Genomic DNA, 19,987 nt, shown 5'->3' on the forward strand with positions numbered 1-19,987 from the left:
GACGGCACTGCAGAAGGGAATGCAATTCTACAGGTGCAAGCCCCCTCAAGAAGCAGCTTATTATGATAAACCCCTCCTTCAGAAAGGTATCATTTCTATCACTGATACCACAGGTTAAATTATATGGCATGCCATCTTCAATAACAGTTGAGGCATTAAATACAGAGGCACTACAATGAATCCCACTTAATACAACTATACAAACTAACACTTCTCTATAAATTTTTTTGTCTGACTGCCAGTTAAATACAGAATTTTAACTTCAGAGCTTAACAATTAAGGGTCATACACCAGTCAATACATATACCTAGCATTTCAGTCTAAGCTATTCCATAGATGAAATTAATTACAAAGTATGGCCTAACAAATACTAGGGGAAAATTTTTTTAAAATAGTTTTTACAGGTATTGAACTTATCTTGCACACTTAAGTCACCATACATACAGGGAAAAGTCAGAGCTTTTATATTTTGAGTTTATTCTTCATTTAACTTTTAAAACACTACTATAGTTGAATATTAAAACAAAAACAATAGCAAGTAGTGAGCATATTATGATTATAGTCCTTCACTTATTCACTACTGTATATAAAATGCCAGCAGTGCTATTCACTGGCCCCATTAAGAGGTCTGACACTGAACACCACCCCTAGGATGATGTTCATCATCCTCACATGCTTCTCCATTGTAATGGCGCCGTCTTTCTTGATTTGGATCAAAGTCCACCAGTTCTACCTGGTCCATTTCATCAGTCTCTTCTACTTCCTTCCTTTCAGGTAGGAGCTTTTCCAGCAAAGAGAGTTTATCAGGAGAGAGAAAGCCATTCTCAGGAAAGTTTACCTTAAATTCGATGATTAGGCGACCCTTTTCATATGGCCTACAATAAATTGGCATGCCTTCATTTAGCACACACTTGATATCTCCATGCTTGACAATTTGACCTGGATGAGAAGTGATGACTATTGTTCGGTTGTCAAGAGTAGCTATTGGCTTTTGAAAGCCACACAATGCTTCAACCAGCTGTATGTCCATACACATGAAAAGGTCTTCTCCGCGCCGAGTGAAAACAGCATGGTCCTTCTGATCTAAAACAATGATAATATCTCCTGGCTCTAGTCCTGGTTCTTGGTCTCCTTCACCATGGAATGTTATCTTCTGGCCATCTTTCATTCCTTTGTCAATATGAACTTCTAGAATCTTCTTCTCTAGAACTATCTTCCTTCCGTTGCAGCTTTTACATCTATCTTTAGGACTGATCCGTTCCCCGTGGCCCTGGCATTCTATGCACACAGACTGAATTTGCTGAACCATTCCAGGTCCTATCTGATGAATTCTTATTTGCATCCCGGTACCTCGGCAATTGGGACAGCACTCTACTGCTCATTTCTTACCACTCGGTCTTCACATTTGTCACAAATCACATTCTTTTGCAGAGCTAGTTTTCTTGTGGCATCATTATATAAATCTTCTAAGGTTACTGAGAACTGATGCACAACATTTTTACCTTCTCTCCTTCATTTGGATTCTTATCAGGGTGGTACTTCAAGGCCAGTTTCCTGTAGGCCTTCTTCAATTCTTCTTGGGTGGCATTGGGTTTGACCCCCAAAACGTCATAGTAAGTGGTTTCTTTCACCATTTTTTACAGCCGGTGAGCTGGCCGAGGCAGGTGTGGAGGAGAGGGAAAGTGCGCGTTAATGCGCGCAGCGCCCAAAGCTGCCGTTCCTCCACTTCTCACCTAGTGTTCTGGAAAGTTCCCTAAATTACCATTATTAATGTACATTATCCAAAAATTAATATACACTAAAGAAAAAATAATAGTCCTAAAATTTGAGAGAGAGAACACGTCTTCTAAAAAGGAAAAAAATTACAATAGCACCAGACTCCTCAATAGCAAACTTGACTCCAGAAGACAACAAAAAAGTTCCTTCAAAAATATCGTACAAAATAGGAGAAAATATTTGAAAGATATCTTATTTTAAAATGTCATATAACTGATAAGTGACTTTTGTCCAAAATGTAAAAAGAAGTTTTATAATTCAACAATAAAATGACTAGTAACCTAATTAAAATATTAGCAAAGAATCTGAATAAGCATTTCTCCAAAGAAGATACACAAATTGCCATTATGTACATGAAAAGATGCCCCACAATACAGGTCATTAAAGGACAGAAATCAAAATATTATTTAGATACCCCTTTGCATCCACTAGGATGGCTATAATTTTTTTAAAAGACAAGACAGACAATAACAAGTGTTAGCAAAGCTGGAAAGAAATTGAACTCCTTGAACATTACTGGTGGGATTGTAAAATGGTACAGCCCCTTTGACAGCTCCTCAAACTGTTGAACATAGGGTTACCATATAACCCACAATTTCCCTCCTAGGTACTTACTCAAGAGTACCAAAAACATATATCCACATAAAAATGTGTATCTGAATGTCGTAGCAACATTATTCAAATAGTCAAAAAATGACAACAACCTAAATGTTCATTAGCTGATAAATGGAATAAATAGACAAACAAAATTATTATATCCATACAATAGAATATTATTTAGTCATAAAAAAGAAGAAATATTGATACTACAAAATGGATGAGCTTGAAAGCATTATGCTAATTGAAAAAAAAAACAATCACAAAAAAGCACATATTTTATGATTCCATTTACATGAAATGTCCAGAATGGGCCAATCAATGCAAACATAAAGATCATTTGTAGTTACTAAGGGATAAGGGAAATGGAAAATGGTTGCTAATGGTTCGAGGCTTCTTTTGGGTATAATAAAAAATATTTAGGAATTATATTGTGATTATGACTGCATAACTCTGTGAATATAATAAAAACACTCAAGTGTGTACTTTAAATGGATGAACTTTATGGTGTGTGAATTATATCTCAATAAAGCTGTTATTTTAAAACTTCAGAAGGCATGATCATGGGCCGGGTACTCAGTTGGTATCTACTCCTGTCTTGTCTGCTGATAGATCAAATTTCATTAGACATTCAAGAAGCTGGCTCAGTTTACTAATCCAGAAACTCTTGGCTATTTTGATTTGCAAATAATCAGAATTGAGTCTAGTGAAAACGCTTTTTGAGTTCATACTAATGATTGAGAAACCTATACTCATAGATAGCCTATTCTTGATTGATCTCCAACTCAGAATAATTGTTCACAGAACAAAGAAAACTGAAAAACTATCTAAATTGAGGCTTTAAGTGTTAATATTAAAGAGAGAAAGAGTCAACTGTCACTTACAGCAGTGAGTACACCAAGATATGCTAATACAGACTTCCGACCAAGATGAAGGCCTACACCGCCACGCTCCATCTCCCTTTACAACTAAGAAGGAATACAACTACCGCAAAACCAGAAATAACCAGAAGTTCCAGAAAATAAAGCTACATGGAAGTCCAACATATGAAGTTATAAAGAAGTGGTACTCATCTGGACTGGTAGGAGGGGTGAAGCCGGGGTGGAGAGATCAAGCTATGCTGGCAGTGGTGGCAGCGGCAATGGTGGCAGGATGGTGGTAAGCACAGAAACCCATATTTAAGGGAAGCGAGAAACGACTGGGGAGCACCCCCAGCTGCAGACCAATCCTGTCAGCTCACAATTCCAATGCCAGGGAAGGCAGACCCACATTGCCTCGGACTGTGAGGGCAGGAGGGCATGGGGACGGGGGAGGAGGTTCCTGGTCTCTCAGTGGAGAGTGAACTGTAGAAACCCATCTTGGATCCCTGCCCCCACACAAAATGCCAGTGTGATGGGAAGGATCACCCGGCAGTGGCAAGTGCATGGGACTCCACTCCCTATAGCATAGGAGGTGTGATAGCCCCAACCAGGAAGCAAAGGTAAACACAAAACTGTCAGGACGACACAGATCATGATAGAGATCCCAGTGACACAGGTGACCAGCCACCAAATATCTAATCTAATGAAGCAGCAGATAGGAAATCTTTCTGAGGCACAGTTCAGAGCTTTGGTTATAGAAATGCTTACAGACCTAACAGCAGATCTTAAATAAGACAAAGAAGGAATGAAGGCTAGTCCTGGACTTCCGGCCAAGATGGAGGCTTAGACTGACATGCTCGGTCTTCTTCTACAACTAGAGAGGAATACAACTACTTCAAAACAAAAGATAACTAGCTACACAGAAGCCCAATGTATGAAGTTATAAACCAGCGGCGCCCTTTGGGCAGGTAAGAAGAGCGAAAGGGGGCAGTGCTGTTTGCGGTTGCACCAGGGACAGCGGCAGGGAGAGCAATCTCAGCTGCAGTCTAACCCCGGCAGCTTGCGACCCCAACGCTGGCAAAAGCAGCCACCACATCACCCCGAACAGTGAGGCTCAGAGGGCAGGAGGCCGGATCCTGGTCTCCTAGCAGAATAACTGCGGGAATCCATCTTGGACCCCCGCCCCCACACAAAGCGCCACAGCGCTGCGAAATAGGTTGCGGGTCACCACTGGTCGCTGGGCAGTGACAACAAAGTTCCACAGCGCGGCAAGAAAGGTTGCTGGACCACTGCCAGTTGCTGGGTTGTGACGACAAAGGGCCACAGCGTGACAAAAAAGGTTGCGGATCACCGCTGGTCGCTGGGTTGTGATGAGTACACATGCACTGCCCCTTATAGCCGGCCCAAGAAAACAAAACGCATCTGTCAAAATGAGGCAGACAACTATAGAAATCCCGGTGGCGCAGCTTACCAGGCAACAGATGAAGAACCTGACAGATGAACAAATAAGAAACCTGTCAGAGGCTCAGTTCAGGGCCATTGTTATCAGGTGGCTTACAGAATTAACAAAAGATCTGGAAAAAGATGAGAAAGAATTGAAAAATATCATACTGAAAGGAACAAAACCACATACGAGACAGATGGTGAGGAAACAAAATCCAGAGTTCAAATCAACAAACCACAACATAGAGACGGAACAAACAGTCAACCAGTGCAGAGAGAGGAAATGGGAAGCAAGGAAAATGATGAGAGGATCAGAAACTTCTGGGACAGCTATAAGAGATCCAACATATGGATGATTGGATTGCCAGAGGGCGAAGAAGAAGAACTAGAAATTGAAAAATTAAGTGAAAATATAATAAAGCAGAACTTCCCAAACTTGGGGAAGGAAATAGACTTACGGGTCCAGGAAGCACAGAGAGTTCCAGAAAAACTTGACCCAGGGAGAACCACTCCAAGACACATTATAATCAAAATGTCAAAAGTTAAAGATAAAGAGAGAATCTTAAAAGCAGCAAGAGAGAAGAAAAGAATCATGTACAAAGGGGTCCCAATTAGACTATCAGCTGACTTCTCAAGGGAGACCCTGCAGGCAAGAAGGGACTGGCAAGAAATATTCAAAGTAATGAAAATCAAAAACCTACAACCACGAATACTTAATCCAGCGAATCTGTCATTCAGAATAGAAGGGCAGAGAAAGTGTTTCCAGGACAAAATAAAACTGAAAGAGTTCATTAGATCCAAACCACTGTTATATGAGATGTTAAAAGGACTGGTTTAGAAAAAGGAGGATCGAAACTATGAACACTAAAATGAAAACTGCATCACAAGAAACAACAACAGAAGCTAGGGAATTGAAACAAAGGCAAACTAAATAGGCAATGAGAGTGGAAAAAGAACTAGGTATGGGGAGCATATTGGGGGGAAATCAGCAGGGAAGGGGAAGAGGGAGAGGGAGGGAGATGGTATAGGAATTAAGAAACATTGTAGGAGGGAATGGAATAGACAGAGAGAGGTTGAGAAGAACTATATGCACAGCCAATGCACATGGACTAAAAGGGGGGGACAAGAGCAGGGAGGGGGGCCACCGGGTGGAGGGGATCAGAGGGAAGGGAAATTGGAACAAATGTAACACTGTAATCAATAAAACACATTTTAAAAAATCACATTAAAATGGTATGATGGTAAATAAAAAAAAATTATTTTGCGATCAAATGTACCTTTCAAAACTATATACAAATAAAAGGGTGAAACAGAAAAAAAAAAAAAGAAAAAAGGTTAGTCCTGCTGAAATGAATGAAAACACATACAAAACTAGTGGTTAGGGAAAGAAAACCAGGGATCAAATCAACAAATCGGAACATAGGGAAGGAACAAACAGTCAACCAGTGCAGAAGAGAAAACGAAAAGTTAGGAAAATGAGGAGAGGCTCAGAAACCTATGGGACAGCTATAAGCAGGCCAACATCCAAATCATAGGGTTGCCAGAAGGTGAATAATAAGAACTAGAAATTGAAAAATTATGTGAAAAAAGAATGAAGCAGAACTTCCCTAACTTGGGGAAGGAAATAGACTTACAGGTCTAGGAAGCACAGAGAGTTCCAAACAAATTGGACCCAGGAAGAACCACATCAAGACACATTATAATCAAAATGTCAAAAATTAAGGGTAAAGCGAGAACCTTAAAAGCAGCAAGAGAGAAGAGAATTACATACAAAGGGGTCCCAATAAGACGATCAGCTGATTTCTCAAAAGAAACTCTGCAGACAAGAAGGGACTGGCAAGAAATATTCAAAGTAATGAAAAGCAAAAACCTACAACCATGATTACTCTATCCAGTGAAGCTGTCATTCAGAATAGAAAGGCAGAGAAAGTGCTTTCAGGACAAAGTAAAACTGAAGGAGTTCATCAGATCCAAACCACTGTTACATGAGATGTTAAAAGGACTTGTTTAGGAGAAAGAGGATTAAAACTATAAACATTAAGATGAAAACTGTATCACAACAACCAACAACAGAAGCTAGGGAATTGAAACAAAGGCAAACTAAGTAGGCAACGAGAGTGGGAAAAGAATATTAGGTATATGGGGAACATATTGTGGGGAGGTCAGTGGGGAGGGGGAAGGGGGAAAGAGAGGGAGATGGTACAGAAATTAAGAAGCATGGTAGGAGGGAATGGAGTAGACAGGAAGAGGTTGAAAAGAACTATTTGCTCAACCAATGGACATGGACTAAAAGGGGGGGGAAATTGGAGGGAGGGGGCCACTTGGTAAAGGGGAACAAAGGGAAAATAAATTGGGACAACTGTAAGAGCATAATCAATAAAGTATATATTTTTCAAAAGTTATGCTAATACAATCAACTGCGGAGGTTTTTTTAAATATTATCTCATGCCCTGACTGGTGTGGCTCAGTGGGTCAAGCATCTTCCTGCAAAGTGAAAGGTCAGCAATTTGAATCCCAGTCAGCACATGCCTGGGTTACAGTCCAGGTCCCCTTTGGGGGCATGTAAGAGGCAACCATTAATGTTTCTCTCACACATCAATGTTTCTTTTTCTCTCTCACTCTCTTCGTTTTCTCTAAAAAATAAATAAAATCTTTTAAAATTTTAAAAATGTTATCCCTTACATTGATGAACAGTTTGAATGCTATATGCATAATGAAAATGTTTTGACAGATGGTCATATCACAAAGACCACAAATCATGTTGTTCCTACTCTATTTTACCTTTTGAACATGAACTTAAAATGCTTAGAAGCTAAGTTTATGAGGATAGTATTTATTAAGGTGAATAATTGTACCTATAATTGCAAAAGCTTGGCAACCTCACAATGAAAAAATGAGAGTGGTTGAAGGAATGGATTCTTGATGACATTCAAAAATATAACATCAAAGTTTATTATTTACCTAAAGAAGAATCAGTTGAAGATAAAGAGTTGAAAGACAAATGTCAAATGATCTCACTTTTATGAGGACTATCTGGAAAAAATACAGCCATTGTTAATATAATGAGAACGGCTTGTGTGACATCAATGTAACCTGGCAGCCAAGGAGAATGGACTGGAATGAGCATGTGTGAACAATGATGACTTCACTGTACTAGTCAGTGGGGGCAGTAGACGCCATTGAGTGAGCATGTGTGCTGCATGGCTGTTGCATGCAAAATGACCAAACAAACAGACCAAGGAAACTGTATCAAATTTTTGTGCAGCTTGAATGTTCTTCTGTGGAAACTATTTGCATGATTCAGAAGGCTGCAGCTATGGGTAACGGGTGATTGGCTGCAGCTATGGGTAACGGGTGATTGGCAGCTTCATCACAACAATGCATCCACTCATGCATCACACCTCAGCAGATTATTTTTGGCAAAACATCAAACCACTCAGGTGACTCAGACTCCTACAGCCCAGATTTGGCACCCTGTGACTTCTGGCTTTTTCTGAAACTAAAATCACATTTGAAAGGGAAGAGATTTTAGACCATCAATGAGATTCAGGAGAATATCAAGGGCAGCTGATGGCAATTGGGGGAATTGTGTGAGGTCCCAAGGTGCCTACTTTGAAGGGGACTGAGGCATTATTGTCTTATGTATAATGGTTTTTATATCTTGTATCTTCTTCAATAAATGAAATCTTCTATTATTCATATTACATGGCTGCATACCTTCTGGACAGACCTCCTATGTGGACTCTAATCAACAAAATAAACTGATGAACAAAACAGAAACAGAGGCATAGACACATGGAACAGACTGACAGCTGTCAGAGGTGGGGGGAGGGGGACTGGATGAAAGAAGGCGAAGATATTAACCAAAGAACATATATACACAACCCACAGACACAGATAAGAGTGATGGCCAGAGGGAATGGGGGAGGACTGGGGGGGGGCAAGAGGGCAAAATAAGGACATCTGGAGTAGTGTCAACAATAAAAATAGAGAAAAAAAAAGATGAGACCGGGCCCTCTCAAGTCTAGAATTCTGTTTTGGTGGTAGTAGCCAACTGATTGATGGAAGTGAGTGACAAGAGGTTAGAAGTCATCTCTGTCTCTCTGGGGCTTTGTGAGGTAGAGACCCCAGAACTGCTGAGGACAGCACTCACTGCTCACCTGCAGATCTTGAGGGGTACCCCAGGACTTCCACTCTGAAAATTTTCACTCTGAAAGGCTTTTTGAGAAACAACACAAAACTAAAAAGTGAGGAGGTTAATAAAGACCAGATCTTGCTGGAAAAACTTACCATGTGTAAAAGATGTTTACAGGAAAGCAAGCATAGATATAAATGCAGACGCAAATGCGGATGAAAATGTAGACAGCAGTGTTCATGAGCACCTGTGTAAGAAAACATGCCAGAGCAGGAAGCAATCCAGTTTTGGTTTCCATGAGATTGTTGAAAAAATATCCATCATGTTAACAATTTTGGTGGAATTTAATTTTAGTTTTATCTTTAGATGTAACTTTTTCAAAAAAGGTATTTTAACATTATTTATCATTGTTATGATTTTTATTTGTGTTGTGACTTCCTTATTTTCGTTTTCCTTTCTGTTTAACCACAAATGTTGGAACTGGTTTGTAATGACTGCTCAGCTAGTATCATTGACAATTTATTTCTCTGAGATAAACTGGCCTAATTAGCTAATAACTGATTAGGATGAGTAATTTATATCAAGAAAAAATTTATTTTTATCTAAGGTGCTTTTGAGAGGTAGGACATCTACTTATTTATACAGAAAAACTAACTGACGGGGCCAATGATGAGGACGTTACTTAGCATGCATCACCGTTTTAAGTCTCTTACTCCCTTGTTCCTGCTACATGGGTTTGAGCACAGCACTTAAAATCAGTTTGCTGCTACCATTCAATATTAAAAATTTACCTATACATTTATCACTCATTGAATAAAACAGTGGAAAACCATAAAATAAGGTATATATGGCCATGGTTAAGTAGCTTTAAAAAAATAACAGATTTAGGGGACAACTTTTAAAAAATTCTCTGGATTGTAATGCCAAATAACTTTAAAACTATGATTGCAGTGACCTCATCATAAGCCATCTTTAATTTATAGCCTTCTAAAATGCTTATTCACAGAATGTTAATATTGATTACACAGTGGTACAGAGAAAAATCAAAATAGCCTATAAGCTCCAATTGTCATATTTTAAAATTCTTACCTATAAAATGAGTCAGTAAGATTGTATTTTTACTATATTTGAAAATAGTGTTCTCTTTTTAATAACAGTTTTAAAAGTCTTAGTAGACATGTTCAAACACATTTTAAATATCAGCTTCAGCAACAGACATCAGATTCATTTAAGAATAGAGTCTTTGAGATCCCAGACCAGAGATTTCCTTGTGCCTTTAGTCAAATGCAGCCCTAGTACCTACCAAGCCTTTTCACCCTGCACTGTTCCCTTTTAGGATAGTTTTCTGATAGAATGTAATTAGTGAGGATAGCTCCGTTGTGTTTACATTATGCCATCCGTTGTCATTCCCTCTGTTTTGAATAATACAAATTTATTCATATGTTGTACAAGAATAAATGTATTTGCAATTAATCCTATCTGAAACTGATGATCAAAGCTATTTATTTTTGCCCATTGTGTGCAAAACATGGCCTTTATCTTCACTTATTTAAATGTATTTTACTGTAGCATATTAATATGGAAGTTTATGTTCAAAGTGTTTCCTTTTCTCAAACTTTCCACTGATGCTTTGAAGCTCGTCCCCCCAAATTGATATAGCAAAGGGAATAAATGGAAATAAAGACAACAGGGGGCATTGATTTGTTTGTATGTTCCTTTTCATCAATGAAATATAGAGATTGAAAAGAAGTTTAATTTAAGGTGAGGTGTTTTTTGTTTTTTGTGTTTGTTTGTTTTGTATAGTTGGTCAAACCAAAAACTAAAATAAAAATAAAAGAAGTTAAAAATATTAGTTTTGGAGGTATACTACTTCCAAAAAGTATTCAAATATCTCACCAACACTGCACCATTACTATTAAATAACTATGAATGGTCAAATGTGATACAGTTTGCATTTAAGGAATGTTTTCAACATTTACCTTTATGAACTCTATTAATACATTACCTTTGAGTTATTATGCACATTCTTACCAAGAAGAAGCATTCTATGATTTCAGTACATTACATAGAAGGCCAGTTATTTTCATTACTTTGACATTTGTAATTTATACTAGAGGAAACTGTTTAAAATGTCTATTTGTAAATTACCACTATAAACTAATAAGCCTCATATTTGAGCAAAAGTATTATTCAGTGGAAGTTAACATTTAATGATATTTATGGGAGAGGGGGAACCTATCCTTTTTATGTCACTTTTTGTTTTGCTGCCTAGATTCAGAAAAATGTTTTTGCTAATGATAATTTATATGTTATTTTACCAAGATAGTACTAATCTCTACCTATAAAAATGTATTTTGGAAACACTTTTTACACAATACTCTTACGTCCACCAAACTAACTTTTTATCAATAAAACACTACTGTTTAGACATATTCAAATATTCTGAGAGAAAATGATTTCCAGATTAGAACCCTATAACAAACAAACTATTGATCAGTTATGAGGGTAGGGGCAAGACCCTTCTAACATACAAACTCTCAAAAACATTTATTATCCATGCAACTTTTCTTGGGAAGTTATTGAAGAATCTGTTCTAATAAAACAAGGGGACAAACCAAGATAGAGGAAAGCATAAATCCACCAAGCACATGATGCAATTAGAAGAGAATGAAAGGAGTCTAAGTTGATGATAAAAGCAAATTCAAGGGCAACAGACCCAGAAAACAGCCACAAGAGAGAAGACTGCAGGAGCTATTCTCCAAATGATGATAGTGATGGGTAGCTTGATGGGCAAGGGTATTTTAAGAAATCTACATTTCTGTAAGAGTTTGGGAAGACATTTTTGAAAGCACAACAAAAAATTATTTTCTATAACATTAAGAAAATTTGTAGGTCCAAGAGAAATAAAAGTTATACAAAATAAATAAGAGATGTAATCATAGTATATTATGTGACTTGGCTATGAATAAAATTTACATGAGATTAATAAAGTAACCAATGAGCCTCGAGCTAACTAAACACTATTATGTAAAGATATTGGAGGAATGGGGGAGCGAAAGTTGGGTGAGTGTGTGAATACTTGCATGTGTAAACACCTGCAATGTCTTAGGCCTATTTGGGAGGGCTACATCCTCTTCTTGATAGCTAACACTGCTAAAAACAAGACTTCACCATGTCATCACATTGTTTAGAAATATGGAGGTAAACTCCTAAAGCCATAGCTACAGAAGTTTAAAGCAGTTGCTTATGCAAAACAGAAATAGAGTGGGAAAGCACTGAATTTTTATAATAAACATCATGGAAAACAAGTATCACTATGATTAAAATATAAAAGTTTTAATGAGAGAAATATTATATATGTGTATATATTCAGAATTCAATTCTAGCCACTATTCAGTATTTAACTCTAAAAGCAGAAGCTCTAAATGCCTTGAATGGGAATCTCTTAGAAGTGATAATTAACGTTTGAGGAACATCAGTTACTCCTTCCAGATCTCTCTACAAAGAAAAATGAAGTCAGAATTCCAGAGAGTCCCACAGACTTCCTGAACTCATTCACAAATCCTCTGGACAGCCACAAGTCTCAATTTAAGAACACTTATTTTGGAGAAAATAATAAAAATGCAAATATTGTCAAAGGCTTGGAATGAGCCACACATAAAGGGTTTCTTTACTCACCTGAGTGGCATTTATAAAATTGGCTATGGTCGTACAGGTCTACTGCTCCAAGTAGATCTCAAATAAAACCAGAGTTTGAGCCCCTGAAATTATTTCCTGCTCTCAGTGGTTTTAAGACCAGAGAGCAGTACTTGTCTCACGTATTAAACAGATCTTTGTTGCAAAGAAAGCACACCTCGGAGATTTGATTGCACAGGATCTCCACACATTTCCTCTCCACTAGCAATGTTTTGTTTAGTTAGAAAGTGTAGGTTCACAGTTTCATCTCTGGACCCAATTTGGCCATATAACATTAAAGAAACCAAAACCAGGTTTGTTTCACATTAAAAATGATGAAGACCCTATGGAATTCAGTATATGAATGCTTGCACTTAGCACAGAAAGTCTTCAAAACACTCCTGAGGTGAACCAGAACTGGCCAGGAAAGCATATCTCCCAGATTTTGAGTCACTTGCAGGCATCCATTGTGGGGATTTTGAGACATATTAGAGAAGACATAAACAGAAAGAAAGAAAAAAAAAAACTAAATTAAGAAGCATTAGGTAAAATACTCGTTTGGAGGGGTTCTGAACCAGTGAGTTTTCACAGATGCAAAACGACAATCTGTTGAGTAAGACTTTACGCCAATCATGATCTTCACTAATCTATAATTCACATACAGTCTGCTGCCAAACTAAAAGGGTGCCAAATGACATTAGTTACACGAGGCAGGGAAAAATTTAAGTCACTCTTCTTTATCACGCTGGCAGGCTTTCCTACCTGAAAGAATGAAATTAAGTAAGATTTTGCAAGACACAGAAAAGAAAAGAAACTTCACTTATTTCTCAACCTTTTTAGAACTGGTCATCCCCACACCCTGAACCCTTCTCTTTTTGTTTTTTTAAATTATAAAAAGCTACCTCAGAAAGTACTAATTTTCCATATTTGGGCCTGTATTCAGTTGAATTTTACCAAAGCCCTCTCCATTTCTTTTCTCTTTCCAAACAAAGGGCCCTCATGAACAGAAATATTTAATAAAATTATGAGGGGGATCTGAAAAAAACAGACTTTATTTATTAAAAATTGTGTATTTGTTCTTACATGTTTACACTTCAGTCACTGTCAAAGTACTCCCCATTTGATGCTGTACACCTATCGAGATTTTTTTCACTGCTCAACACTTTTTGAACTCATCGATTTTGATGTCTTTTAGTGCTTCTGCCATTTTTTGTTTCATCTCTTCCACATGGACAAACCGTTTCCCAATGAGGACTGTTTTCATCAGGGGAAATGAAAGAAAGAGTCACTAGGGGTAAGATCCAGTGAATAGGGAGGGTGGGGCATAGGGGTCATGCTGTTTTTGGTCAAAAACTGCTGAACACACAGCAAGATGTGGGCAGGTGTGCTCAAAAACCCCCATCATGAAACAGGCAAAGGAGTTGAAAGAGTTTTCAAAGAAAATTCACTGATTATGAACACAGCCTCTCACAACAATGCCAGCTGGTACACTGATACAGGTGGGTTCCCAGAACACTCATCTAGTGAGGGCAGTCTGTACTATAAGGTGCCCACCTTCCAGAAGATATTTCTAATTTTGGGGGATCCCCCCTCATATTTTTCACTATCAGTTAAGATGCTTCCATATTTTCCCACAAAATAAATACAAAGAATCCCAAAGGAATTTAAAAATAAGAATTAAGAATAACATTTGAAAAAGTATCTATGAATCACATGCAATGAATCATAGGGATATGAAAAAAGACATTGAGCAGTTTAGCACTAAAGAGGTGATTTCTTTAACAGCAGTTTAGAAGAGAGAACTTGAAGCAGCTTTATAGTAACTGTAATATCCATGACCTTCAAAAGTACAGGTCAGTGCCCAGCCATGCCATGACTCCAGCCCACCTCACCAGCCCACTTGTCCTTCATTAGAGACAAACTAGAAGCATATCTTTCATTCTACCAATTATCTTTTAACTAATCTATGTCACTACCCAGAAAAGGATCATTTGCAAGTGGGTATTTAACAATACTTTTTAAATAGTGAGGAAAGGCAATTAGAAAAACAGATGAAATTTTCCACTACTCAGAAGCTCTATTTGCACTAATGTCATTGACACCCCCTAATTACCAAAGCGTCCCCTCTACTTATTTACTGGCTTGCTAACTGGAAGATGGGTGGGACTATCAAATCTTTTAGAGTTAAAATGCTTTCATGATGGCATGACCAAAAATATAAATTTACTTCAGCTCTGTAATCTCTGTATTTTAGTGTCTTGCCTAATTTCCCTTTCCTTCGAATATTTAAGAAACTGCTTTTGTTCACCTAGGACAAGTCAAGAACCTCATTTTCATTTCTTATCTTCCAAAAGTCTTCCCTTGATGTTATTCGAATAACCTGCCTTCTCCAAAAAACCAAAGTCTTCACCACCCTTCCAGGGCAATCCCATTCTCCTTGCTATTGATTGGTTTGGGATCAGTCCTATCATGCAATTTCAGCCACTCACTCACAAAGAGAGGTTTACTAGGAGTTACACAGGAAGGTCATGCCCTTAAAAAAATGCAGGGAATAAAAAAAGATATACACTTTCTCTGGAAACCTTGTCATATCTGGAAGTTATTACCTAGGATTGTTATAGCCTCTCATTAACCAGTCGAAGAATAAAGCCACCCCTCAATGGATGGTAGGGCCAAAGGGAGGATCACAGAAAATCAAAGACAGAGTCTAAAAAACTGTGCCTGGAACTTGCCCTCCTTAAGGACATATAAAATGTAAAACTAATGAACCCCCTTATTGTTTAAGCCAGTGGGGTCCAGGTTTTCTGATTCTAACATACTCAGAGGGTAAAAAAATGCAGAAGACTGTTCTGAGGTTGTTACTCTGTGGTCTCTGCCCTGTTCTTTGCTAGTATTCTCTCAATTCCCACCCCCAGAGTGTAATAAGTACTGTAGTCCCTCGCTATATCACGGTTCACTTATTGCAGCCTCACTGTATCACGGTATTTTTAAAAAATATTATATTTAATTATTGATATTGGATTTTTCCCTATATCGCGGGATTTTGCAGTACTGTATATGTATGTTCACCCTGGCTGGTTTGGCTCAGTGGATTGAGCGTTGGCCTGCGAGCTAAGTGTCGCTGGTTCTATCTTCCAGTCAGGGCACATCAGAGAAGGAAAACTCTGACTCCAAAAAACCTCCGCTGCCTTGCGGCATACCTCTTCAGGGGAAAGGCTAAGGGAGTAAACCCCGACAGAAAATCCGGAGCCGGAGTCCCTAAGGCGGTTTGACGTTGTAGTCAACACCGGCAACTCCTGCGGCGCACCTGAAGCCAAGCTGTATTGACTCCGTCTTTCCCTTGGGCCCTTCAGCTGCGAAGAGACGGGGGGTCTGCTGCATGGGCAACAGCAGACCCTCCATATCACCCTGCCCAGGCTCTGTAGCTTCAGCTTCACTGGAGAGGACACTCCAGCGTCATCACAAGATGTCGATTCAACACGGGAGGAGACAGATACCGTGTCACTCCCGAGTCGGACTGCACAACCATTCTCGGCGGTGCAGATAGACTCTTAAGAAGCTACACCATCGTCTCTCGAGACGGACGGCTGCCGCCACCGCCGCTGCCGACGATATGTATGTTGTTAAAGTTACATAGGTTTAAGAGTATAGAATAAATGTAAGGTTCCTACTTCATGGGGGGTGGGGTCTGGAACGTAATACCCACGATAAGTGAGGGAATACTGTAGCTAAATTAACCAAAGAGAAAAATACCCCTAGGCTAGAACATGTATAAAATTTACATTAATGTCCTCTGAAATGGGCCAGGTTTCCTGAAAATATCTCAAGATGTGTCTTTGGAAAAAGCTTGGAAAGTAAGTGATAATGATTTTTAATGATATAATGTAACACCCCCACAGAGTGAACTTGTTGTAGGCAATAACCTCTCAAGCAATTATTTTCATTCATTTGGGGGTTTAAAGAAAAAAGTTACATTTGAAAAATAAACAACAAAAAGAGTTATCCAGAAGTCATATAAATAAAGTAGGGACGTATAAACTGAAAAAAAGAAAAAAGCACAAAGATACAGTGTTTCCCAACCAAGAGAACTTAATATAGTTTGCTTGAGAGAATACACTTCTAAATAAATTATGTGTGTGTACACATATACATATACCAGTTCATATTCCTTACCTGATGACATTTTTTTAGAAAACTTTTTTTCTTTGCTTTGAGAGAGAGAGAGAAAGTGAAAGAAACATCTTGCATAGACTGGTTGCCTCCTGTACATGCCGAGACCAGGAACCATGTGTGCCCAGACCAAAGACCAGGGCTTAAACAACCAACCTCGGTATGTGCCCCAACCAGAAATTGAACCCACAACCTCTTGGTTACAGGGCGACGCTCCAACCCACTGAGTGACACTGGCCAAGACTAAATAAATCATGGTTTAAAATCATCAACAAGCAACTTTATCCTCAGTTGTATGTTATCAGCATTAAAATCTACAATTCATACTTTTCTAAGTGGGTTACTGAACACTGCGGGGTGGAGAGATAGATGGCAGAGCTAGAACCGCTCGTTTTCTGATAACAAGGCTTTTTTAATGAACAACACATGGAGTAGGGACCTAACAGAGGTAGTGTCATGCTGTTGTGGGTGTTAGCTAGTTGCAAGGATTAACACCCAACACATCAAGTGGAGAATAAAGGACAGCGATCCAGCTAGCTCCCTGCACTCCCCTGGAACATCTGGCTTAATGTCATTCTGCTTTCTTTTAAACTGACAAAACTGACTCTTCAGATGGAATTGATAGAAAGTGAAAGACTGAATCTAATGTGGTAAGAAGCTGTTAAAAGATTAGTTTTGGCTTTTGGTGGAAAAACAAATATGCTGAATTACAAACACATCTGTCACACACTCAAGAAACTACCAGAGAAGTCAGATTTTCCTCACGTTTTACTTCGTGGACCCTTTTCAATTTTCGAATAGAATACAGTGCTCTAGTTATTGCTTGCATGCATGTTCTTTAAATAAACTAAGAACAAACAAACTTAGAAAGTTTGATATTGTGTCTTATAAAACAATTTTTCCCAAACGTTTACCCACAAGGAAAAAAAAGTTACATTCTCTATTTCTGTAGTGCTTTATAGTTTTCAAAATTCTTTAATGGGTATTAATTTAATAAAGAACATTCATTCATTAACTGGCATTAATTCATTTGATAAGGAAACAAACGAAGCTTCTTAAAGCTCTGCTTAGAGCAATTCTACAAAGGAAAGGGTGTGTATTTGTGCCTGCTGTCCCATTCAATTCATTGATTCAATAAAAATTAATTGCCTGCTCTGTGCCAGACTTTCTAAACTGTAGGAGTATGTCCATGGGGAAAAGATATGGACAAAAGCCTGTCCTCATGGTACTTACATGCTCATAAACAAAATATAACTGTTTTACACATTTCCATTTAGTTATGAGTCCATCACTAGCACATAGCTTAGTTGTTCTGCACTGCATTAAGAGTGAAAGGTGGTTCCTGGCTGCTGAGGCTCAGTGAATTGAGCGTCGGCCTGCAAGCCAAGTGTCGCTGGTTTGATTCCCAGTCTGGGCACATGACTAGGTTGCACATCAGGTCCCCAGTTGGGGGCGTGAGTGAGAGGCAACCACACAGTGATGTTTCTCTCCCTCTCTTTCTCCTTTCCCCTCTCTCTAAAAATAAATAAATAAATAAATAAATAAACAAATAAATAAATAAATTTTTTTTAAAAGAATGAAAGGTGGTTTAAATAATTATTTAAAGGAGCAAGACCCCAAAACTAATAAACTGAGAAAGAGTATTGATTAACAGTGAGGAGAAAGATTATTAATTCATGAAGGAAAAAAATAAGACCCCTTTGAAGTATTTCTCAATAAGAGGGTGAATAACAGGGGACATCACAGTACTTCTTATATGCATATGTCACACACAGACTTGTTATTAACAGGGCATATTATATTTTTTCCCACTTAAATACTTACATGAACTCTTAGATGTTAGTAAAATTATCTAAATTTTTTATATTAAATGACACACACACACACACACAATCACACAAGTCTAGGGGAATGAAGTAATGAGCCTAAAGTTAAGTTTGTTGTGAGGTTTTTCTTAGTGCATAGACATGACATGCTTTAAACAGTGCCTTGCAAAGAGAAAGTATTCAATAAATGTTACATATTACTATTATTTCACCAACTTCAAAGATGAGAAAACTGAGACTGAGAGAGGCATTGTACCCAAGGTACAAAGCTCCTGATGATCAATTTTCTCCTCAGTGACTGAAGAGGGACGTAGACCTGATCTCCCTCTAGGGCTCTGCCATGTCCAGTCCATCCTGCACAGCATGAAATTAGACAGTCACCACCCTAGTGCTGTCTCCGTTCCATGTTAGAATGCACTAAACTTGGGTAACAGAAATGCAGTAGGTAATCTAGCATCCATCAGTCATAAGCCTAGACACTTGTCACTTTAGAAATGGGGATACAGGCTTCTGAAATTAAAGAAAATCAGGTGCTCCTTTTATAGGGGAGGAGGCATGGTCAAAGTGACAGATAGGGCTGAGGAGGGTGAAGTTTACCTCCTGGGGAGCCAGGGCAAGGTTAAGGTCACTAGGCATTGGGAGACTAAAGACAATCACGCCTGCTTTGTTATTTGTCTTGGAGTTTCACTTTAATTTACCAGACATATTTCCTGGATATGAAACAAAGACAAGGAGAAAAATCTTGCAGCTACAAAACTCCTGATGGTTCTGTTCCCTCTCTGTACACAGGCAGCTGAAACCTGCATGGGGAAGGATCTATGGTACAGGGCAGGGCACAGTTGAGGTAGAGGAAAAGAAGAGCAACAAGAGTCCTCTCTCCAGGAGAAAAGCCTGTCCTTATCTAAGTCAATTTAAATGAGTAATCTAAAAATATATATACTTTAGCATGCTTGTCACCCTCAATATGCCTTCACACTGCGAAACTGTCCCAATTGCTAATCCTACACAAGTTCAATTCTACCAGGTTCCCTTTAATTTAATAAACATTTATTACCCAGTGCAATAGAGCCATAGTTAGTTAGCATTGTTACTTTTTTAGACTGACCCTGCCAGATAATATAAGGACACTTTTGGGGGTAGGAGGTGCACTTTAGTTTCAAGGCATCCCTTTGAAAAAGGCCCAGTAATAGGGTTTTCTGGATGCTCCAAGAAAATATGTCCACATTTGCCAAAGCTCTCTGTGCTATGACCGTCCTCTCCAGAAGGTGTACTGGGGGAGCACTCCTTCTTGTCCGTAGCTGGCTCTGGGGGTGACAGGCAGAAATGATGGTAAACCGAGTCCTCCTGCCTCCTTGGGGGTTGTCAGAAGCTCTTCACACTGAAGGGGTTGTTAGAGCCATCAGCTGGCTTCCTGGAGTGGTCACTAGAGATTGTGGGTCACTGTTCTATCTTTATATGTGGTCTGAGCATAGTCCCTTTGCATAGTGAGTCTTTCGTCTTCACAT

General features: G+C 38.7%; 1 pseudogene; it reads right to left on the reverse strand.

Annotated features, from left to right (window-relative positions):
• Positions 1-456: 456 nt before the first annotated feature.
• Positions 457-1,360, reverse strand: LOC150007203 (dnaJ homolog subfamily A member 1 pseudogene; annotated as a pseudogene).
• Between the last annotated feature and the right edge of the window lie 18,627 nt (positions 1,361-19,987).

This window comes from Furipterus horrens, unplaced genomic scaffold (assembly GCF_987537825.1).
Source record: "Furipterus horrens unplaced genomic scaffold, mFurHor1.1.pri manual_scaffold_6, whole genome shotgun sequence".
Taxonomy (NCBI): Eukaryota; Metazoa; Chordata; class Mammalia; order Chiroptera; family Furipteridae; genus Furipterus; species Furipterus horrens.